This window comes from Mirounga leonina, unplaced genomic scaffold, assembly GCF_011800145.1.
Source record: "Mirounga leonina isolate KUSES-001 unplaced genomic scaffold, KU_Mleo_1.0 Mir_418, whole genome shotgun sequence".
Classification (NCBI taxonomy): Eukaryota; Metazoa; Chordata; class Mammalia; order Carnivora; family Phocidae; genus Mirounga; species Mirounga leonina.
In genome coordinates, this window is record NW_023270739.1 from 22,757,924 (window position 1) to 22,782,912 (window position 24,989).

Sequence of the window (24,989 nt, forward strand, 5' to 3'; positions counted from 1 at the left end):
TATTTCTCAGATAATCTCCTTCCCACTTAGCAGGGATTTGTAGCATATAGTTTACTGGTTACCACTAAGACTTCTGGAGTCCAGGTCTCCTGGCTTCAACACTTAGCAGTAATGGCTCTGAGTAATGTTGTAAAGTCAGATAATAATTGCACCTGTCTTAGGGTTAAATAATATCTGAAAAAGTGCTCTGGTACTTGATACCTAAATGCTCAGCAAATGTGAGCTACTATTATTAAACACTTGTACATGGCACAGCAGTTTGTTTCTAGATTCTACATTCTGTTCACTGATACTATCTTCCACATAATTGTAATCCATGTGTTGACACTCCATTATCCAACTCATTGTCTCATGGAATGGCTCCTCTTTCCTCATTTCAACAAAAAAGTTCCTATCGCAGTTGCCTTTCTAATCATAGCTACAGCCTAGGTAAAAGTAAGCTGTGCTTCACAATGCAATGAGAACCGAAACCCCGAACCAAGACGCTGAACAAACGTGGGAAAGATGAGTACCTATTTCTTCTACCACGTATTCTTAGAGGCTGAAACTCTACCTCATTTCAGCCCTTGGCATATAACTGATGCTCTCAAAAACTAGTACCTTCTCGGGCGCCTGGGTGGCTCAGTCGTTAAGCGTCTGCCTTCGGCTCAGGTCATGATCCCAGGGTCCTGGGATCGAGCCCCTCATCGGGCTCCCTGCTCGGCGGGAAGCCTGCTTCTCCCTCTCCTTCGCTCCCCCTGCTTGTGTTCCTGCTCTCGCTCTCTCTCTCTCTGTCAAATAAATAAATAAGATCTTTAAAAAAAAAAAAAAAAAAACTAGTACCTTCTCTCCCAACTGTAGTTTACAACCTTAAATAAATAGTTCACAATGTTATCTCCAGTGGGCCCTGACTCTGGAGCAGGACGCGAGGGGCGGGGAAGGATTCACCCGGGACCCCGGTCCTGACCTGGCCGGTTCCTCCTGGCAAGCTGAGCTGACTACCCGCTCGGGGGCTGATGCCCCCAGGCTGCGTGGCAGGCAGGCGACTCCAGGACCCATTAAATGCGCACAATGGGGGTCGAAGGCAGCGGCAGGACCTCCTCGGAGCCCTCAAAGAGTTAAGAGTGTGCGAAGAGCCGGCAGAGGGAAGCGCGAAAAGGGGGGAAATCCCCTAGAAACAGCGTTGCGAGGAGGTGAGGGAGACCGGCTTCCCGCTCAACCACGCACTTCAGTCTGGCTGGTTGAAGCAAGTACCGGTCCTCGGCTCGGGGAATCTCTGCGTCCCCCCAGGGCTCTGTCGTAGCGCCGCCTCGACCCGGCGTTCCCGCCGTTGTCTGCCGCCGCTTCTGCCTCCGATCGGCTCGTCTCCTCCCTCTAACGGCTGCTGACCGCGGCCAGCGTCCGCGGCGTCGGTGACGTCGGCGTAGGGGCGGGACTTCCTGCCTCGCGCTCTCTTAGGACTCCAGACCGAGGCGCTCCGGCGGGCTTGAGGGGCGGCGGGCGGCGGGCGGCGTGTTGGCGGGTCGGCAGCTGCTGGGCTGCTTCGCTATCTTGAGAAAGCCCGTCCGCCGAGGTGGAGCGAAGCTCTCTCTCCACCGCCGCCCTTTCTGTCCTCGGAGCTCTCTTGGGAAACCTCACCTTTCCCTGGAGTCGGGAGCCCGAGGGGCGTGCTCGGCCCTCCTTTTCCTGCTTCTCCTCTTCAGTCCGCGCCGGGCGCGGCTGCCGGCCGGGCCAGCACCCAGCGTGTGGAACTGCATCCCGTAGCCCCAATGCGGGTGCGAGAAGAGCTGAGTGGGTGCCACTGGTTGGAGCTGTGCAGGTGTTCCCCGGTGGCAAGTGCGGCCACAGCACCGGGCGCTTTTAAGTTCTTTGCGCGCAAGTTGCAAGGACTGTGTGCGAGTCTGGTACGTAATCTCTTTTTATGGGGACGCTGTTTTGTCCGTAGTTTTGGAATGCTCCCCTTTTCTTCACAGTTTGCCCTTGAATTTTTTGTACTTTTCCTGTAAAGTAATTGGAGCGGGTGTGAGAAACGTAGGCTGTGAGACATGTTCTGTAGCCAGTTAAGTGCACGTGAAACTTTTTATGGAGTTTTTTGTTTTGTTTTGTTTTAAATTTATGTATGTAAGTAATCTCTACACCCAGTGCGGGGCTCGAACTCACCACTCCGAGATTAAGAGTCGCATGCTCCGCGGACTGAGCCAGCCAGGCGCCCCTTTTTGGAGTTTTTTGATGCACTCCAGCGCGGTGCTTGGTAGCTAGTTTACTAACTGGCTGAACGTGTGGTATACCACCAGTTTAATTTGTGATGAAAAAACTATGCTAACCACTTTCTATGACCCCGCAGATAATTTTAATAGTGATATTGGCAGTCATTTCAGAGATAATGTCTAGACTAGGTAAATGAATGCCTGGATTAAATGGACCTTTTGATAAATCCTTACCAGCTTTTGACCGTAATAAATGGGCACTTAGCTCTTCAAAATGCCCACTGCCAAGTATTTTTAAAGCCTTAAGTTACCTGAGTTGTAATTATGAAGCTGTTTCAGTAAAATCTCAGAGATGTCTAGTATGCAAGAAACTTGTTCTTAATTTCTTATATGTGTTATAGTTGATAGTGTTTAGACTATGAACACAAAATACTTGAGATCTAAAACCGAGTAGGTTGTTAAAGCAGTGCTTCTGTTACCAAGCAACATCTCCGTAAACAAGTCTAATATTCAGCTAGAATATAATTAAATGTAACTATCCTACAATTATCTGGATTCAGAATTCTGTAAATTCATGGGTTTAGCCTGTAGGTGGTTACAGTTAATACGCACCTTCTGTACTGAAGTTTGATTTCAAACTCATTTTGTGTGGAATTATTAGAATGTTTTGAATTTCAGTGTCATACAGGACTCTCCAGAGACTTGCAAATGGATTTCAGTTACCCTTTGGTTATATAGGACAGTGTATGTCCTGTATTCTTTCTTTCGAATATTTTCTAATCAGATGAAGTGTGCAGACTCTATTCAGGAATTTTTCAAATAATAGAATAATACCAATCTAGGGTTACATAGCGCATTGGGAGATTAAAACAGTATCCACAAGTGTTTTTAAGCCTTGCTTGAGCCAATAACCTCACTCTTTCTCCACCCATTAAACCCTTATTGATATAATTTGTATGACTGTATGGCAAGTAGTTTTCAGAGCACTTTTTCATGATTTTTTTGAGTGCTATAACCTTTCAAGTATGTCAGAAAGGAAGTGAACATTTGAGACACTATGAGACTGAATGACTTCTTTGAAATCAAACTATTGGTAATGGGAATTGCAGCTTGAAGTTGCATGTCTTACTACATTGCAAAAATCTGTTGACTTCATCTTAGTTCCCTCCCCCTTTCTCTTTTCCATATGCTATGTTGAAGTAATGAAATATTCAAGAGTTGGGCAAGACAAGCAGAGAATAAAATCAAGAATGACTCGTATAAAATTCTTAGTAATCAGAAGTCAGCATTTTGTCATGGGAAGTTCTAATTCAAGAAGTTTAGAAGAAGGAAATGTTAACAGAAAGATTAGTTAATTGTCAATTCTTTGTGTGTTTTCTAGGTACTGTCTCTGCCTAAAGTAATTGAGTTTTATTTTAATTTTGTCATACATAATGTATTAAGTTCAGTAATTCTGTCAAATTGTCTAATCTGTGTGTACTTTTAGGGCATGTGTGTATGTATCTGTAAAAAATTTCCTGAAGTACTTTTTCCTACCAACTAAAGTTCACATTTCTTAACCTGAACTCTTCAAAATCTCCTCTCACTCTGCCATTTCATGTTCATGTTCTTTATAGAAAAACTGTTGTGTCCAGACTGATTTCCTCACTATCCTCTAAACCTACTATGTGCTTTCTCCCTTTCTTCCAAGTCTTTGAGTCATTCTGCCTACCTGACCTGATTTCTTCCCTTCTTTCCTAAAATCTGAGTTGTACCTTTTCTATAAAGTTCAACTCCACCATAATCTCCGCAGGGGAGGAAAAGTTCTCTACTCTCTTAGAGTCTCTAGCTGGCCTAAGAGTTAAATTGACATAAAACTGATAAACAGAGAAAAGCGTACAAGTTTAAAAAATTGTTTACATGTACTTGGGGGCCTTCACAGGAGAATGAAGACTTGAAGTAACCAGAGCAGAAACCTTTTATACCTTTTAGATAAAGAAACAAGAAATTTATATAAAAAAGACAAAGGTTTTGTGTTGAGTAGTAAATTGTGGAGAAGTGACTAGGAAGTTAAAGACTAGTTTAAGAAGGCTTGTTTGTACAGATTTCTCGGCTTTGATCCCCCATCTCTGGTGATAAGAATGTCTTCTGCACTCCTGGTACAGGTTTTGTTTTTTTTTTTTTTCTTCTGGGATTTTTATCTTCTGTTTTCAAGAAGAAAAAGGGTCAGAGTGCCCCTTTTTGCACCTGCTGTTTCTTAAGTGCTTTTAACTCAATCAGTACACCAAAGTGGCATATTTTAGGGTAACATGTTCTGAACTCTTTCTTCTCTGAAATCCTGTAGGATGTTTTCATTAGCCATTCTCATCTGATACTTACACTTTATATTGCGATTTATCATTTCTGTATATGCCTCACCTTCCTAACTAGATTGTAAGCTCCTTAAGGGCAGGACACCAGATCTCAATGAGTTGTATCCTTAGTATCTTCCAAATAGAAGTTGCTGAATAAATGTTTCTTAGAGATGAGGAATGTGCATTTGTACTTTCCCCCCCTTCCGTAGTGTAATAGAAGTAAAAGAAAATCTTTGAGAGAGTGAGAGAGAAAGGGCAACTGTGAACCATAAGAAAGGGAATTAAAGAGAGGGAATTCATTGGGATTGGAAGGAAAGATTCTATTCCTAGAAAGTGTGATATTTGAGAATTTCCCAAGACAATATCAACAGTGAGGACTCCCTCAGGAATGCTGGCATTACTCTCAAGTGGGTTTGGGGAGTTTGGTCAATTTCCTGGTTCTTCCTTAGTAGAATCTTAATTTTAAAAACACTTCCCCCAACTCTCTCCTCCCTCTACCTCCCTTGTATAATCCCTCTCTCCCTATCTCTCCATTTTACCCCGTTCCATTTTACTTTTTTCCTGGTCAAGACTTATTTATGAATTATGTCAGTATTTTTATTTGGCCCTCATAAGGTAGCTGTTATCTTAAGTTTTATAATTTTCCATTGGGGCTGCCTCTATGGGTCACAGAGAGATCACAGGCTGTATAGCTAGTCTAGCTTTTTTTTTTAAGTTTAACTGAGATGTAATCCAGTAGTAAAGAAATTAAGAAAGCAGGAAGTGCCCAGTTTCTGTATATTGTAACTTTAAATTTCTTTTGCATTAAAATTCATAGAGTTGGGAGGAACCTAAACCTATCCATTTCCTTTTGGAAAGTGCCTATCACTCTCAAAATATGTCTCTAAATAAATTCTGGGTAATTTTTGTAGTCTTACTGTAAATCCTGTATCTGATGCTTATGACAAGGAATTGTTTCATTTAAAGGTATAAGGAAGTAGAGTCTCAGTATTTTTATAAATCTTGGTTTGAGTCTTTTGTTTTTTAGTAAGCTGCTATCCTAGCTTCTGAGTTGTTGCCCAGTAACACAATTGCAGGATAACGTAGCAACCACTGAAAATGTTAGCAATGGACTATAGGGATTTTCCTGCTAAGTTGAAGTGCTTATCTTTAGCATTCACATTCAATGTTTTTCTCATCTGAATCACATTTTGGTTTAAGGCAGACACTTGAGATATTGTTAAACTTAAAGAGCATACAATATAATTACATATTTTTGGAGTGCTGACAAATTACAACTTGCACATTATTTTTCACATACTGTTGTGATATATATTAAATTATATATGAAGGATATGTGAAAAGATTCGTTCAATTAAAGATTAGTCTATATTGGGCAGAAAAACTATTAAGTAATAATTAACATCTGAGTTCTCTATAACTGATACAGCTAGCAAGAGCTGGGATGGATGCATTTGAAATGGTTCTTCTCCAAATAATATTCTTATGTTACTTCTGGAGGTTCCTGGGAAGCTTAGATCAGTAAGCATGAACTAATAGGCATTATGATTTTGTGGGAAGCAAACTGTGATTCAGGAGACGAAGACTTGACTGAGTTAGTCACTTAACCTTTCTTGTCCTGTTTTCTCTTTTGAAAAAATAAATTGTTGAAGGTTTTTTTTCAGAGGTTGTATGTTTACAATTTATTTTTCATTTATTTTTTAAAGGTTTATTTATTTTAGAGAGCGCATGTGCATGTGGGGGAGGGGTGGCAGAGGGAGAGGGAGTCTTAAGTAGACTCCGTGCTGAGTGCAGAGCCCAACCTGGGGCTCAATCTCATGACCCTGAGATCACAACCTGAGCCAAAACCAAGAGTTGGACGCTTAACTGACTGCACCACCAAGGTGCCTTGTATGTTTATAATTTAAAGCACATTTTATTTCTCCTGTTCATTGGTTTAGCCAATTTTTGAGTGCCTGTCATGGGCCTTGCACTATACTAGATATTGGGAAAATTGTGAATAAGACATAGTGCCACGTCTCAAGCAGTGCCTGGTGGGAGAATATGAATGGTTATTTATAGTTTATATATAGTTACTTGTAATCTAAATTGAAAGTGCTATAAAGATAAATGAGGGTGTGTTTTGGTGGCATGTCAGAAGGACACCTGACCTAGAACTGCTGAGAGAATACATTATAATTAAGGAAATGCCAGATTAGAATTATGTAAGTGTAATCTGAGAGTATACAGAGAAGTATTAAACCTAGCCTGGAGGGAGTTGATGAATCAAGTAGAACTGGGGAGAAGTTTCTCTGAATTGGAAAGAGAGTCAGAAATAGTGGTAGTTCAGATCCTGGCTGTAGATGGGATTCCTAGTGAGAGTGTCTGGAATCAGAAGAGGGCTTGTGAACATCAGCACGTAATGGGTAGGTGGAGAAAGAGAGTACCGAGGTAAACCAGAGAAGGGTAGAATCTTGGAAGCCAAGGGAGGAATGCTTACCACATTTAGTTTTTGATTAAATGGAAATTGTTTGTCAAGAAACATTGTGTAGCACTATAAATGTAAACCCATCTATACAAAGATAGTCTACAAAGATCTGAAGTTGCAAATGGAGATAGGTCAAGTCTGATAACAGAAAGAGTCTATGGTTGACCTTTGAGCAACATGGGGGATGGGGGCTCCCAAAACTCTACTTGTAATTTTAATTTGCATTTCCCTAAATATAAATGATGTTGCATTTTCCTTGTACTTATTAGCCTTTTATAAGTCATCTTTGGTGGAATTCTGTTCAGATCTTTTGCCCATTTTTTTTTAGCTGGGTTTGTCTTATTATTGAGTTGTAAAAGTTCTTTATATATTCTGGGTTAAAGTCTTTTATTAGAGACATATTTACGAAGATTTTTTTTCACCAGTCTTTGGCTTACTTTTTCTTAAACTTGTGTCTTTGAAGTACAAAGGTTTTTGATGAAGTCTAGTTTATAATTTTCCTTTTATGGTTTATGATTTTGATGACGTGTTTAAGAACTTTTGGCCTGATCCAAGATCACAAGGATTTTCTCCTCTGTTTACCTTTAGCTCCTTCATTTAGATCTAAGATCCATATTGAATTAACTTTTGTGTATGGTCTAAGTTTTTAAATTTTTTTTAAAGATTTTATTTATTTGAAAGGGAGAGCAAGCATGCGTGCATGCGCACGAGAAGGGGAAGGGGCAGAGGGAGAGGAAGAAGCAGATTACTCGCTGAGCAGGGGGCCCTACCTGGGGCTGGATCCCAGGACCCCGGGATCTTGACCTGAGCCGAAGGCAGACGCTTAACCCACTGAGCCACCCAGGCCCCCCAAAGTTTTTAAATTTTTTTTGATGCCAAGTGGACGCCAAGTTGCCCTAGCCCTATTTGTTAAAAAGGCTTTTCTTTTTCCCTTGAATTATATTGGCACCTTTGTAAAAAATCAGTTGCTTTTATAACATAAGGGTTTGTTTCTAGAGTCTCAATCCTGTTCTATTCATCTATATTCGTATCTTTACTCCAGTACCACACTGCCTTGATAACCATAGTGTTATGGTAAGTTTCAAAATGGGTAGTATAGGGGTGCCTGGCTGGCTCAGTGGAGCATGTGACTCTTGATCTTGGGGTTGTGAGTTCGAGCTCCGCATTTACTCAAGAAAAATAAATACAAATAAAAATTCAAAGAAAAAAATAAAATGGGTAGTGTAAATCTTTCCAACTTTTTCAAAAGTGATCCTAGATTCTTTCCATTTACATGTAAAATTTAGGACCCACTTGTCAATTTCTACAAAAAACATTTGTTGTGATTTGATAAGATTTGCATTGAATCCAAGATCAGTGTGGGAAAAATTGCTAACTTAAGAGTCTTCTAATCCATGAATATATGATGTCTCTATTTAGATTTTTAATTTCTCTCAACAGTGTTTTTTTAGTTTTCAATATATAATTCTTGTACTTTCATTAAATTTATTCTGAAGAATTCAGAATTTTTGATATTGGGAGTAGAATTTTCATAATTTAATTTTTAGATTATTGTATAGAAATGCAATTAATTTTTTAACAGAGTGCTTGGTGGGGTGGGGAGGATGGTGGGGGGAGGGGGGAGGGAGAGAGACTCTTAAGCAGCCTCCACACCCAGTGCAGAGCCCAAGGCAGGGCTCAATTTCAGGACCCCGAGATCATGACCTGAGCCAAAATCAAGAGTTGGTCACTAAACTGACCAAGCCCCCTAGGTGCCCCACAGTTGATTTTTTAATATTGTTTCTACATATATGATCATGTCTGATAAGATCAGATCATTCCAATCTGAATGTTAATATATTCTGTTACTCATTTTTGCTTTGTTGTATGAGCTAGATCCTTCAGTAAGATGTTGAATAAGCATTGAGAGTATATTGCATTGCTCCTGGTCTTCAGGGGAAATTATGTAGATTTTCACTATTAAGTGTAATGTTAGCTGTAGGTTTTCTGTAGATGCCCTTTATTAGATTGAGGAAATTCCATTTTGTCCTAGTTTGTTGAGTTTTTAATCATGAATGGGTGTTGGATTTTGTCAGATTCCTCCCCCCCCCCCGCATCCAATGAGATTATCATAATGGATTTTGTCCTTTATTAATATGGTATATGACATTAAATGATTTTCACAGGTTAACCCTGTATTCATTCCTGGGATAAGTTTCACTTAGTCATGCTGTATAATCATATATGTTGCTAAATTTGGTTTTCTTAGATTCTGTTAAGGAATTTCATGTTTATGTTCATGAGGAATATTAGTCTATTGGTTTCTTGTGGTGCCTTTGTCCAACTTTGGTATCAGAGCAACATTGGCCTCATTGAAGGAGTTACATGGTGTTTCCCGCTCTCTTTTTTCTGAAATAGTTTCCTAAGAATTGCTATTACTTCTTTAACTATTTGATAGCATTCACCAATGGAGCGGTGTGGGCCTGGACTTTTCTTTGTGGGAAGATTTTTAATTACTAATTCAGTTTCCTCATTTGTTACAGTTCTATTTGGATTTTCTATTTCTTTTTGAGTTTTGATAACTTGTATGCTTTTAGAATTAGTCCATTTCATGTTAACTGTCTAATTTGTTGATAAAAAATTCATATTTTAAAAACTTTTAAATTACTGTAAGTTTGGTAACGATCTCGCTTTCATTCTTTATTTTGGTGATTTGTATCTTTTCTGTTTTATGGTAAATCTAGCCTAAGTGTGTCAATTTTGTTGATCTTTTTAAAGAACCAAATTTTGGGGCACCTGAGAGGTACAGTTGGTTGAGCGTCCAACTCTTGGTTTCTCTCTCTCTTTTTTAAAAGATTTATTTATTTGAGAGAGAGCACGAGCAGGGGAAGGAGGGGGAGGGAGAAGCAATCTCCCCACTGAGCAGGGAGCCCGATGTGGGACTCGATCCCAGGACCTTGGGATCATGACCTGAGCCGAAGGCAGATGCTTAACTGACTGAGCCACCCAGGTGCCCCTACGATTATGTTGTTCTTGATGTCTGCTGGTTTTATTTATTTTTTTAAACCTGGCTTCCTGGGTCTGCATACCTTAGTGTTCAACCAAGGATTGGTCAGAAGTTGAGTTCAGACAGTTTGAACTAATACAGTTAATGCTTAATACTAATATGGCTAGTACTGCTGAAGGATCTATATGAGGGTAAGAGAGTGCATTCAGACACAGATCATTATCAGGTTTGCCCTGGCTTTTACTTTGCACCAGCCACTTTTGCCATATGCATAGCTTTGTTGGCCAAGGATGTGTGAGTGGCATGGACCAGCTTCAGTCTCCAGTGACAGTCTTAGTTTAACTGAACTAGTAAATAGTTTACCCACCCCCCCCACCAGGTTGTCTCAACTTCCAGAACTCCTATAAAATCCCCAGCTAGTCTGCCAGTTTGTTGCTTGCCACAGAGAGTCCTGCAGCCTTAGGCTAAAGGTGCCACTGGGTCTCACTGTTAGGTTATCACAGAAATCTCCACTTCAACTGATGATGCATCAAATCAGTAGATTACCCTCAAATAGTGGTGGTGAACCTGCTCTTCACAGTTTGCCTTACGCTTGTTAAACTCCTACACTGACAGAGGTGGGGGGAGATGGGAGTAGCCAAAGGTAGACTCATGTTCTTCTTACCCAGTTGTTTTCATGAATAAACACTTTTCAGTTTGCTGAATGCCTTTGATTGAATTCCAGATTACTGAAATGGTGTTGTTTGGCTCTTTCGTGAAGAGGATTTATCAATCTCATTCTCTCATGCTGGAAGTAAGAGGTCTGGTTTTTTGTTTTTTTTTTTAAAGATTTATTTTTTCTTGAGAAAGAAGTGAGAGTGAGCAAATGGGAGTGGGGGAGGGGCAGAGGGAGAGAGTGGGGGAGAGAGAATCTCAAGCAGACTCCCTGCTGAGCACAGAGCCCGAGCCCGACTCAGGTCTTGAGACCATGGCCTGAGCCAAAATCACGCGTGGGACACTTAACTGACTGAACTACCCAGGTGCTCCAGGAGGTGGGTTTTCATGATTCTGTGGGGAACTCTTCTCTCAGGAGGATGAAACTTGATCTATAGTACTTTTTTTTTTTTAAGATGTTTATTTATTTGAGAGAGAGAAAGAGCATGAATGGGGGAAGGGGCAAAGGGAGAGGAAGAAACAGACTCCCTGCTGAGCAGGAAGCCTGCCATGGGGCTTGATCCCAGGACCTGGAGATCATGACCCGAGCCAAAGGTAGGCATTCTACTAACTGAGCCACCCAGGCACCACGACCCATACTTCTTTTATATCACTCATAATCCTTTGCACAATATTAGGCATTTATTAGTTACTCCAAATGTGCTTGTTGACTTAAATTCCATAGTTTTCCTCAAGCATCAAATTATAAAGCATTTGGGGTTGTGGAATCCCAAGACCTATGCAATTTCTTGGTTTTCCTGTCCTTTTGATAAGTGGGAGAAATTGCTTAATATTCATTCAGCAAGTGTTTATTGACTACCTGCCATGTTCCAGCTATTATGTAAGGTTTTGGGGGTATTAAGATGACTAAAACATAATCTTCGCTCTCAAGGAGGGTTTAGCCTAGTGCAGGAGATTGGAATACAAATAGCTGATTAGAATATGGTGAAGTAAATAAATTGATATGGATAAATACATGGCATTATGGAAGAGCTCACAATGACTGTTAACTCGGAATGCATTAGAGGAAAAGAAAAAGGGAAGCATCTAGAAGGACTTTGAGAAGGAAGTAGTGACTGATTTGAATATAAAAATGAGTGAAAGTTGAGATTAGATTGCATTCTATGCAGAGGGGTCAGCATGAGGTGAGCAAATGTGTTGTGAGTTCAATGACCTATAAGCAGTTTAGTTTGGTTAGCGTATAAGTACATATCATAGAGTTGTGGGAGATGAGAATGGAAGGGTAAAGAGGGCCTAGATTGTGAAAGGTTTTGTATACTATGTTAATAAGCTTTAATTAACCTTTATTGACCAATTTTGCAAAACTGTTGAGTGGGATGTACTTCAGGATTCTGTCAAACTTTGATTTGAATGTTGTTTACCTACATCTTCAACTATTTTAAAAGTCACAATAAAAGATAAATATATCCGAACGTGCTGTAAACTGTTTAAAAACATCAGAGACCTCCAGCATAGTAACTGAAATGGAAATAAAGATCTGATATGTCTTTAATATAAAATATTCTGAATTAAAATTTTTATTTTTAATATACAGTAATAAAATGACACAGTCTGTTCTAAATATTGGAGTTCTATAAGATTTAATTTGAGAGCGCCGAATCCTAACCACTAGACCACCAGGGAAGCTAATATAAGATTTAATTTGAAAAAGATCATTTGCTAAAAGTTTTATTTTTTTGAGATTCTTTATTTTTATTTATTTGCCAGAGAGAGAGAGAGAGGCAGGCAGAGGGAGAAGCAGGCTCCCCGCTGAGCAAGGAGGCCAATGGTGGACTCTCCCAGGAGCCTGGGATTATGACCTAAGCTGAAGGCAGATGCTCAAACAACTGAGCCACCTAGGCACATCCCTGAATACTGCTGTTTTAGATAAAAGAGAGTTACATTGATAAGAGGCTTTTTTAAGTGATGTCATAGATGGTAATTCTGTAGAGTAAGGTTGGACTACAACCAGTTGTTTTTGTTGAATATATTTTTGAGTATTGTGTAAACTTGCATGGAGAGAAATGGAATTTGAGGACTTCTGGGTTATTTCTTGAAGTGGAGGCTTTAACTTCAAGTCTCATTTTCTTTTATATTTGGTCACTGTTTTCTGATGTGCAAAGGACAGAAGGAAGCCTTTTTACCTCCTCCTTTGGTCTTCAAGTGGATTTGACATTTTCCCTCTGGTTATAAATATAGTGTATGTTTGTTGTAAAATAAGAAATGTGCAGGAAACATGCAAACAAATAAAAAAATCACACCTATTGTCCGTCCACACATAAAATCTTAATATTTTAGTGCTTATCTTTTTTGTGTTTTTTTTTTCCTATGCATATATAGGCATGTAAATAGGCATTTTACAAAATAAGGATTATATAACAGTATTTTGTAGTCTGTGTTTTCTACTTCTGATGATTTGTTTGTTTTAGTAGGCTTCATGCCCAGCATAGAGCCGAGGATGGGGCTTGAACTCATGACCCTGAGATCAAGATCTGAGCTGAAGTCAAGAGTCGGATACTTAACTGACTGAGCCACTTAGGCACCCCTGCATTTTCTACTTCTGTAACAAACATTTCCTGATGTTATTAAATACTCTTCCATAACCTTTTTTTTTTTTAAAGAAAAACTTAACTGTGACATTTGAACCTAGAATTCACTTTCAGGAAAGTTTTTTTTCCTATAGTTTACAATGTTTATTTTTGAAAAAGCTTTATTGAATGTAATTGATAATTAACAAATTGTACATTTTTAAAATTAAGTTTTGTTTTATGTGTACACTATGAAACTATCACCACAGTCAAGATATTAAATATATCCATCACCCCCAAAAGTTTTTTTTTTTTTTTTAAAGATTTTATTTATTTATTTGACAGAGAGACAGCAAGAGAGGGAACACAAGCAGGGGGAGTGGGAGAGGGAGAAGCAGGCTTCCCCCCTGAGCAGGGAGCCCGATGCGGGGCTCGGTCCCAGAACCCTGGGATCGTGACCCGAGCTGAAGGCAGACACTTAACGACTGAGCCACCCAGGCGCCCCACCCCCAGAAGTTTTCTTATGCCCCTTTGTGATCTTTCCCTTTTGCTCCTGCCCTCTCCAACTGCTCACTCTTTTCCATTTTCAGGCAACCATTCATCTGCTTTCTGGCATTTTGATTGGTTTGCATTTTATATAAATAAAATCATATAACATGTACTCTTTTTGTTTAGATTTTTTTCACTAAGCATAATTATCTTGAGATTCATTCATGGTGAGGAATTCATGTTTATTGAATAGTTTTCCATTTTATGGCTGTATCTCAATTTGTTTATCCACTCACTTTTTTTCAACTTTAAAATTTTTTTTACTTAAATTCAATTAACAAATAATATATTATTGATTTCAGAGATACAGGTCTGTGATTCATCGGTTTTATATAATACATAGTGCTCATTACATCACATGCCCTCCTAATGTCCATCACTCAGTTCCGCCATCCTTCCACCCACCCTCCCTTCCAGCAACCCTCAGTTTGTTTCCTATGATTAAGAGTCCCTTATGGTTTATCTCCCTCTCTGGTTTTGTCTTGATTTATTTTTTCCTCCCTCACCGTATGATCCTCTGTTTTGTTTCTTAAATTACACATATGAGGGAGATCATATGATAATTGTCTTTCTCTGATTGACTTATTTCACTTAGCATAATACCCTGTAGTTCCATCCCTGTCATTGCAAATGGCAAGATTTCATTTTTGATGGCTGAGTAATACTCTGTTTCTTTATCCATTCTTTATCCACTCATCTGTCGATGGACATCTAGGCTCTTTCCATAGTTTGGCTATTGTGGACATTGCTGCTATAAACATTGGGGTGCAGGTGCCCCTTCGGATCACCACATTTGTATCTTTGGGGTAAATACCCAGTAGTGCAATTGCTGGGTCATAGGGTAGCTCTATTTTCAACTTTTTGAGGAACCTCCATACTGTTTTCCAGAGTGGCTGCACCAGCTTGCATTCCTCCCAGCAGTGTAGGAGGGTCCCCCTTTCTCCACATCCTTGCCAGCATCTGTCATTTCCTGACTGGTTAATTTTAGCCATTCTGACTGGTGTGAGGTGGTATCTCATTGTAATTTTGATTTGTATTTCCCTGATGCCAAGTGATGTGGAGCATTTTTTCATGTGTCTGTTGGCCATTCGTATGTCTTTGAAGAAATGTCTGTTCATGTCTTCTGCCCATTTCTTGATTGGATTATTTGTTCTTTGGGTGTTAACTTTGTTAAGTTCTTTATAGATTTTGGATACTAGCGCTTTATCTGATATGTCATTTGCAGATACCTTCTCCCATTCTGTCAGTTGCCTTTTGGTTTTTGTCGATTGTTTCCTTTGCTGTGCAAAAGCTTTTTGTCTTGATGAAGTCCCAATAGTTCATTTTTGCCCTTGCTTCCCTTGCCTCTGGAGGCGTGTCTAACAAGAAGTTGCTGCAGCCAAGGTTGAAGAGCTTGCTGCCTGTGTTCTCCTCTAGGATTTTGATAGATTCCTGTCTCATATTTAGGTCTTTCATCCATTTTGAGTCTGTTTTTATGTATGGTGTAAGAAAATGGTGCAGTTTCATTCTTCTGCATGTGGCTATCCCATTTCCCCAACACCATTTGTTGAAGAGACTGCTTTTTTTCCACCCCCCCATTGGATATTCTTTCCTGCTTTGTTCAAGATTAGTTGACCATAGAATGGAGGGTCCATTTCTGGGCTCTCTATTCTGTTCCATTGATCTGTGAGTGTGTTTTTGTGCCAGTACCATACTGTCTTGCTGATGACAGCTTTGTAATAGAGCTTGAAGTCTGGCATTGTGATGCCACCAGCTTTGGTTTTCTTTTTCAACATTCCTCTGGCTATTTGGGGTCTTTTCTGGTTCCATACAAATTTTAGGATTATTTGTTCCATCTCTGTGAAAAAAGTTGATGGTATTTTGATAGGGATTGCATTGAATGTGTAGATTGCTCTAGGTAGCATAGACATTTTAACAATATTTATCCTTCCAATCCATGAGCATGGAACATTTTTCCATTTCTTTTTGTCTTCCTCAATTTCTTTCATAAGTGTTGTGTAGTTTTCTGAGTACAGATCATTTGCCTCTTTGGTTAGGTTTATTCCTAGGTATCTTTTGGTTTTGGGTGCAATTATAAATGGCATTAACTCCTCAATTTCTCTTTCTTCTGTCTCATTGTTAGTATATAGGAAAGCTACTGATTTCTGTGCATTGATTTTATATCCTGCCACTTTGCTGAATTCCTGTATGAGTTCTAGCAATTTTGGGGTGGTCTTTTGGGTTTTCACATAGAGTATCATGTCATCTGCAAAGAGTGAGAGTTTGACTTCTTCTTTGCCAAATCTGATGCCTCTTATGTCTTTTTGTTGTCTGATTGCTGAGGCTAGGACTTCTAGTACTATGTTGAACAGCAGTGGTGAGAGTGGACATCCCTGTCGTGTTCCTGACCATAGGGGAAAAGGTCTCAGTTTTTCCCCATTGAGAATGATATTTGTTGTGGGCTTTTCATATATGGCTTTTATGATATTGAAGTATGTTCCCTCTGTCCCAAACTGTAATGAGTTTTTGTTTTTTGTTTTTTTTTTAAAGATTTATTTATTTATTTATTTGAGAGAGAGAGAATGAGAGACAGAGACCACGAGAGGGAGGAAGGTCAGAGGGAGAAGCAGACTCCCTGCCGAGCAGGGAGCCCGACGCGGGACTCTATCCCGGGACTCCAGGATCATGACCTGAGCCGAAGGCAGTCGCTTAACCAACTGAGCCACCCAGGCGCCCCTGTAACGAGTTTTAATGAAGAAAGGATGCTGTACTTTGTCAAATGCTTTTTCTGCATCTGTTGAGAAGATCATATGGTTCTTTTCCTTTTATTTATGTAATTTATCACATTGATTGTGGATGTTGAGCCAGCCTTGCAGCCCAGGAATAAATCCCACTTGGTCGTAGTGAATAATCCTTATAATGTAATGTTGGATCCTATTGGCTAGTATTTTGGTGAGAATTTTTGCATCCATGTTCATCAGGGATATTGGTCTGTAATTCTTCTTTTTTGGTGGGGTCTTTGTCTGGTTTTGGGATCAGGGTAATGCTGACCTCATAGAAAGAGTTTGGAAGTTTTCCTTCCATTTCTGTTTTTTGAAACTGCTTCAGAAGAATAGGTATGAATTCTTTAAATGTTCGGTAGAATTCCCCTGGGAAGCCATCTGGCCCTGGGTTCTTGTTCATTGGGAGAATTTTGATTACTGCTTCATTTTCCTTGCTGGTTATGGGTCTGTTCAGATTTTTTATTTCTTCCTGGTTCAGTTTTGGTAGTTTATACATCTCTAGGAATGCAACCATTTCTTCCAGATTGCCTAATTTGTTGGCATATAGTTGCTCATAATATGTTCTTATAATTGTATTTCTTTGGTGTTGGTTGTGATCTTTCATTCATGATCTTATTTATTTGGGTCCTTTGTCTTTTTTATAAGTCTGGCCAGGGGTTTAACAATCTTATTAATTCTTTCAAAGAACCAGCTCCTAGTTCTGTTGATCTGTTCTACTGTTCTTTTGGTTTCTATTTAATTGATTTCTGCTCTAATCTTTATTACTTCTCTTCTCTTGGTGGGTTTAGGCTTTATTTGTGGTTCTTTCTCCAGTTCCTTTAGGTGTAAGATTAGGTTGTGTATTTGAAACCTTTCTTGTTTCTTGAGAAAGGCTTGTATTGCTATATGCTTCCCTCTTAGGACCGCCTTTGCTGCATCCCAAAGATTTTGAATAGTTGTGTTTTCATTTTCACTTGTTTCCATGAATTTTTAAAATTCTTCTTTAATTTTCTGGTTGACCCATTCATTCTTTAGTAGGATGCTCTTTAGCCTCCATGCATTTGGGTTCTTTTCAACTTTCCTCTTGTGATTGAGTTCCAGTTTCAAAGCATTGTGGTCTGCAAATATGCAGGGAATGATCCCAGTCTTTTTGTACCAGTTGAGACCTGAGTTGTGATGCAGGATGTGATCTATTCTGGACAATGTTCCACGTGCACTCGAGAAGAATGTGTATTCTGTTGCTTTAGGATGGAATGCTCTGAATATATCTATGAAGTCCATATGGTCCAGTGTGTTGTTCAAAGCCCTTATTTCCTTGTTGATCTTTTGCTTAGATGATCTGTCCATTGCAGTGAGGGGGTTGTTAAAGCCCCCACTGTTACTTATTATTATCGGTGTGTTTCTTTGATTTTGTTGTTAATTGGCTTAAAAGTATTTGGCTGCTCCCATGTTAGGGGCGTAAATATTTACAACTGTTAAATCTTCTTGTTGGATAGACCCTTTAAGTATGATATAGTGTCCTTCCTCATCTCTTATTACAGTCTTTGGTTTAAAATCTAATTTGTCTCATATAAGGATTGTCACCCCAGCTTTCTTTTGATGTCTGTTTGCATGATAAATTGTTTTCCACCCCCTCACTTTAAATCTGGAGGTGTCTTTGGGTCTAAAATGAGTCTCTTGCAGACAGCATATCAATGGGTCTTGCTTTTTTATCCCATCTGATACCCTGTGTCTTTTAATTGGGGCATTTAGCCCATTTATATTCAGAGTAACTATCCAGAGATACAACTTTAATGCCATTGTATTACCTGTAAAGTGAGTGTTACTTTATACGGTCTCTGTTCCTTTCTGGTCTGTGTTACTTTTGGGCTCTCTCTTTGCTTAGAGGATCCTTTTTAATATTTCTTGTAGGACTGGTATGGTGATCACAAATTCTTTAAGTTTATGTTTGTCCTGGGAGCTTTTTAATCCCTCCTATTTTGAATGACATCCTAGCTAGATAAAGTATTCTTGGCTGCATATTTTTCCCACTTAGCACCCTGAATATATCATGCCAGTCCTTTCTGGCCTGCCCCGTCTCTGTGGATAGGTCTGCTGGCAATCTAATGTTTCTATCCTTGTAGGTTACCAACCTCTTGTCTGGAGCTGCAGTTAGGATTTTCTCTTTGTCTCTGAGATTTGTGAGTTTCACTATTATAAGTCTAGGTGTTGATCTGTTTTTAATGATTTTGAGGGGGATTCTCTGTGCCTCCTGGACTTTGATGCCTGTTCCCTTTAACAGATTAGGGAAGTTCTCCACTATAATTTGCTCCAATATACTTTCTGCCCCCCTCTCTCTTTCCTCTTCTTCTGGGATCCCAATTATTCTAATACTCTTTAGCTTTATGGTATCACTTATCTCTTAAGTTCTCCCCTCATGATCCAGTAGTTGTTTATCTCTTTTTTTCTCTCCTTCTTTATTCTCTATCATTTGGTCTTCTGTATCAATAATTCTCTCTTCTGCCTCATTTATTCTAGCAGTTAGAATCTACATTTTTGATTGCATCTCATTAATAGCCTTTTTGATTTTGACTTGGTTAGATTTTAGTTCTTATATTTCTCCAGAAAGGGATTCTCTAGTGTCTTCTACGCTTTTTTCCAAGCCCAGCTAGTATCTTTATAATCATTATTCTGAACTCTAGTTCTGACATCTTACTTATGCCCATACTGATTAGGTCCCTGGCAGTCAGTATTGCCTCTTGTTCTCTCTTTTATTTTTTCCATTTACTTGACTGAGAGCACAAGCAGGGGGAGCTGCAGGCAGAGGGAGAGGGTGAGGGAGTAGCAGGCTCCCTGTTGAGCAAGGAGCCCGATGTGGGGCTTCATCCCAGGACCCTGGGATCGTAACCTCAGCTGAAGGCAGATGCTTAACTGACTGAGCCACCCAGGTACCCCTTTTGTTCTTTTTTGATGTGAGTTTTCCCGTCTTGTCCTTCTGCCCAGAAAATAGATGAACGAGAGAACAAAATAAATACTAAAATGGCAACTACCCCAGAGAAATACACACTAAACAAATCAGATGAGACCCAGTGGCGGGGGTGGGGTGGGGAAGAGAATATATCAGAAAGATGAGCAGAATAGAGTAATACACTGGGCTCTGTGTGTATTTTGGTTTGTTTTTTTAGAAAACTAGATCCCAAAATTGTAAAGAAAGAAAAACTTAAGTACAAAAATAAAATTAAATACAATGAAAGGATAGAATGTAACTCTAAAAATGGAAATTAAAAGACAAAAAACAATAGAGGAATAAAAGCCCAACAACAAAAGAAAAAGAAGGGATATAAACAGGTGAAGAGAACAGAGCAATACACTATCTCTTGAATATAATTTGGTCAGTTTGCTAGAAGAAACTACATCTCAAAATTGTAAAGAAGGAAAAACTTATATATACAAAAATTAAATACATTGAAAGGCTATAATATAAAGATGAAAAATAAAAAAGACTTCAACAAAAAAAGAAAACCAAAAAAAAAAAGAGAGAGAAAAAGAAAAACAGAACAACAAAAAAGTGAGTATGATCGGACAGGTGAGTAGAACAGAACCATACACTAGATGTTGGACATACTTGGTCTGTTTGAAGAAACTACATCCCAAAATTGTAAAGAAAGGAAAACTTATAGATTAAATACAATGAAGGGATAGAGTGTAAGTGTAAAAATGAAAGTTAAAAAAGATTTAAAAAAGGAATTGATAAATTGGTTGAAAAAGGAAAGAAAAAAATGCAAGTTGAAATACTAAAGAATCATGGGAAAAAAGCCATGAATGCTATGTGCTATATTCCCCTAGTGCTGGAGTTCTGCAGTTGTCATTGATCGGTAAACTTGGTCTTGGCTGGATGTTCTTGCTGATCTTCTGGGGGAGGACGCTGTTGGTGTTGTTTCTCAAGTGTCTTTGCCCCGGGTGGAATTGTACCACCCTTGCTAGGGGCCCAGCTAAGTAATCTGCTTCCATTTGCTCAGTGTGGCTTTTGTTCCCTGAAGGCTTTCCTCGAAGCTTTAGAGGATGAGAATGAAAATGGTGGCCTCCCAATTTCTGGTCCCGGAGCCAAAGGCTCGGGGCCCCACTCCTCAGTGAGCGCTCAGAGAAAAGCAGTCAATTGCTCCTGTCTCCCTAGTCTCCAACCTCACTCTTTGCTCACTTGGCCTGTGGCCAAGCGTTTCTATCTCTGGCATACGAGCCATTTGGAATCTTCAAATCCTGCAGACTCCTGCGGCGTGCTCCAAAGGGAGAAGGGGATTCTCGCTGATTCTGTTGCTTGTTGGGCCCCTGCTTGAAGAGCAGTGGCCTGACTGTGCTGTGGTTCGCAGTTTATGACAACCCCCAGCTGAGAGCCCACTCCTTGGCTCACTCTGCAGGCGGCTTCCCTGCTCCGATGCCTGGGAGCTCTGCCGCACTCAGGCACCCCTGGTCTTCTGTGACCCTGAGGATCCTGAGACCATAACTGTCCAAGTGAGGGCTCCACCCCCCACTTAGCTGCCTGAGCAAACATCCCTCATTGGAGCAGACTTACAAAAGTTCTGATTTTGTGCTCCACTGCTGTATCACTTGCCGGTAGCCAGCTGATGGAGGCGCCCCCCCCCCCCCTTCTGTCTTCCCGTATGTTGCCTCAGATTCATTTCTCTGCACCTTCTACCTTACAGAAAGTGGTCGCTTTTCCTTTTGTAGTGTTGCAGCTATTTTCTTATATCTCCAGTTGATTTCACGGGTGTTCAGAATGATTTGATAGCTATGTAGCTGAATTCCTGGGACCAGACCAAATTAAGGTCTCCTACTCCTCCGCCATCTTGGACTCTCCCTAGCCATTCACTTTTTGATGAACCTGTGTTTGAGTCTCAGAAAAAAGGCTGCTACAAACATTTGTGTAGAAGTCTTCACATGGATATACTCTGATTTCTCTTGGGTGAATACTTATACATGAAATGGCTGGATTATATGGCAAGTATCTGACAGTTTCTTAAAAATTAAGTGATTTTCCAATTTTATATTTCCACCAGTAGTTTATAACAGTTTCAATTCTTCTACATTCTAGTCCATACTTTGTAAGATCAGCCTTTTAAGTTTTAACATTTTAATAGGTGTATGGTAGTATTACATTGTGTTTTTAGTTTGTATTTCACTAATAACTAATGATATTTAATGTCTTTTCAAGTGTTTATTTTACCATTTGTGTATCGTCTTTGGCAAAGTGTCGAAATCTTTTGGCCATTTTTGTTGTTGTTGAATTGAATTGTATTCTTATTTGGTTTTCTAATTCTTTATTCTGAATGTAAGTCCTTTATCAATATATGATTTATAAATCCTCCAATCTTGCTTACCTTCATTTGTGTTATGGTGTCTTTTAAATATGTAAGTTCCTAATTTTGATTTAAAAATTAACTTGTTAATTTTAATAAACAACCAATTTAAAGAAATCTTTACCTAACCCATGATTAAAATGATTTTCTTCTATGTTTTCTCTAAGAGTTTTATAGTTTTATGTTTATGTATACATTTGGAGTCGATTTTTGTTTATGGTGAGAGGTACAACTTGAAATTCATTTTTTGCATATGAATAGACAGTTGTCCCAGGATGATTTGTTGAAAAGACTTTCCTGGCTCCATTGAATTGACGTTGTGTTTTTGTCAGATTAATTGGCCATATATGTTTGAATCTATTTCTGAACTTTATTCTCTTTTTTAGTGGATTTATGTGTCTGTGTTGACATGAATGCTGCGCAGTTTTGATTTTTGTTGCTTTTAGTAAGTCGTGAAATCAGGTAGTGCAGGTTCTCCAACTTTGTTCTTTTGGCTATTCCAGGTCTTTTGTGTTTCCATATGAATTTTATTATTTTATTTTAAGATTTTATTTTATTTGACAGAGAGTCAGCACAAGCAGGGGGGAGCAGCAGAGGGAGAGGGAGAAGCAGACTCCCAGCTGAGCAGGGAGCCTGATGTGGGGCTTGATCCCAGGACCCTGGGATCATGGCCAAAGGCAGATGCTTAACGGACTGCCACCCAGGCATCCCTACATATGAATTTTAGTATTAGCTTGTTAATTTCTATAAAGTTTTCTGGGATTTTGAATGGCATTGCATTGATTTTGGGGAGAAATTAACATCTTAATAATATCTTAACAATCAGATTACTATCTGATCCATGCATGTGGTATAACTTACTATTAAACATGCTTTTTGAAAAATAGCCCGTTTTCCCATAATAAATAGCATGATGGTACAAGCATCATGAAGGCACGGTGCCTTCCACTTCTACCTGGCCCTTGTGATGTACTCAGTAAATATTCACAGAATGATAAATGAAGGTGATCCCTGAACACAAATGTTGGTACACATCTCTGATTAGTTTCTTAGAGTTAGTTCCTACATGCGGAAGTGCTAGGTCAAAGGATATGTTCATTTTTAAGGCTTTTGATTACCATAATGTCTCCAGAATTTTTTTTCAGCTGAAATATCTTGATGGATAATTGTTACAAGGCATGCATAACTGATTAGCAAACAGTGTTCTTGGTGGCATCCTTCCCCTTCTCTGAAACTACATTGTAAGCCTGTGGGAAAGTAGGATTCATAATCACAGAAATTTTGTGGTTCACTTTTGTCATTGACTAATTTTTAAAAAATATTTATTTGACAGAGAGCACAAGCAGAGGGAGGGGGGAGGCAGAAGGAAAGGGAGAAGCAGATTCCCCGCTGAGCAGGGAGTCCGATGCAGGACTCGATCCCAGGACCCCAGGATCATGACCTGAGCCGAAGGCAGATGCTTAACCAACTGAGCCACCCAGGTGTCCCATCATAACTAATTTTACTGGACTTGGGAGTTAGGAAGATGACGCAAAAAGTAGAAGATTATATAGTCTTTCCTTTGAGGAACTTACAGTTTCTTTAGAAAGATAGTTTACATAATTGTAAAGCACTAGAAGGGAAAAGTGCAGATGTGATAGAATATAGAGTAAATATTCTGAGATAAGCCCAAGAAGGCAGAAAACAGTGGAGCAGAAAGACGGGAAGAAGCTATTTATGTTTACTTTTAGAGTAACTGTAAGCTCTGAAAGTAGTTTCTTGATTGTTTAGACCATAGGGTTTTAGGTTTGATTCTGACCTTGATTTGTGGATTAATTGAAGAGTTTAAGAAGGTATTTTAATTTGGCATAACTATATGAACACAGTTTTGAAGGCAAGAGTTATCAACATGTATGAGGGACTGTAAAGCATACTTAATTGACTCTAGCAAAGGAGTGCTGGGAGGCAGCAAAATGAAATGTTTGCTTTTGTATAGGGAGTTGGCTGATGCAGGGTTTTGAGTTTGGCTGAGAAGTTTAGCTTTGATCCAGTAAATAATAGGAGGATTATAAAAGTGTAGTTATAGTGATGAACACATTGTATGAGAAAGATTGTCCTGGTGGATATTTGTAGGTTATATAAGGATGAGGAAAGACCAAAATCTGGCACATGTTTAGGAGGCTTCTCTTAAAATAAACCAAGTGTAAAATATTTGGAGTTTTGCCCTAGAGGGTGATGGCTCTAGAAATGAAGAAGAATGATTAAAATCAAGAGACAGATGAAGAAGAATCAGCAAGATTAATAATTTATTACTAACGGGAGTCGGGGAATGAGTTGTGTACTAAGAAATAAGGAGAGGATAGTGGTAATTTTTTTTTAAAGGAGGTAGATGGAAATTTGAAGTTAATGAGTTTAATTCCTATGTTGAGCTTCCGTTGTGGATGGGACATGTGATTAGAGTGGGAGTTATGAGGTGCGTTAGGAATGTGGGTGTAAATTTGAGTGTCATTCAAATAGGTGTAAAAAATGAAGCAGTGAGAGAAGCAACTTGACTTTTCTTATAGAGATGCATCAGTGGATCAGAGATTCTCTGGTGACTGGGAGAAAGGGAAAAAATAAGGGAGAGAGAGGTCAAAGAGAAGGTGATCATGGTCCTGTGAGAAGAATATTTCAGAGATTCATAAAGGTGATTGTGTGCAAAGGGTGTTATTAACCTTTATGTTTACTAGTATTTAGCATAGTTTAGTAAACAAACTTGATGAAAGATGATTATAAGTTCTGTTAATTATTGGGTTAATCAAGATTGAAATTTTTAATGTAATATCTATTTGAGAAGAAAGGAGTAATGACAAAATTATTGTCATAGCTCATAAACCATATGTCAGTTAGTATTCTCATGTAAAGGGATTGCCATTGTTAGAAATTTTGCCCCAGATTTCAAAAGTAGTTTATTGTTGCATCATTAAAAAAAACAAACTTACACTACTAATTTTAGCTTAATTGAAGGGAATAATATAATACTTTATAGTTTGTAAGGTGCTTTAGCCTATGTAATATGATGCTATTTAAAGTTTTTTTTTTGTCTTTAATTTTCTTTTCTTTTTTTTTAAGATTTTATTTTGTGAAGTAGTCTCTACACCCCACGTGGGGCTTGAACTCACAACCCCGAGATCAAGAGTCACATGCTCCACCAA

At 39.1% G+C, this 24,989-nt stretch overlaps 1 protein-coding gene across 4 annotated transcripts in view; it reads left to right on the plus strand.

Annotated features, from left to right (window-relative positions):
* The first annotated feature begins 1,446 nt into the window (after positions 1-1,446).
* CEP83 (centrosomal protein 83) overlaps positions 1,447-24,989 on the plus strand; it is a 150,503-nt gene continuing 126,960 nt past the window's right edge. For 2 of the 4 annotated variants that reach the window (XM_034987838.1, XM_034987839.1), the window contains exon 1: positions 1,448-1,883. The gene's annotated coding sequence lies outside the window, so the exon portion shown is untranslated. Of the gene's footprint in view, positions 1,884-24,989 lie in introns of all 4 variants that reach the window. The other 2 variants (XM_034987837.1, XM_034987836.1) reach the window with 2 other exon arrangements.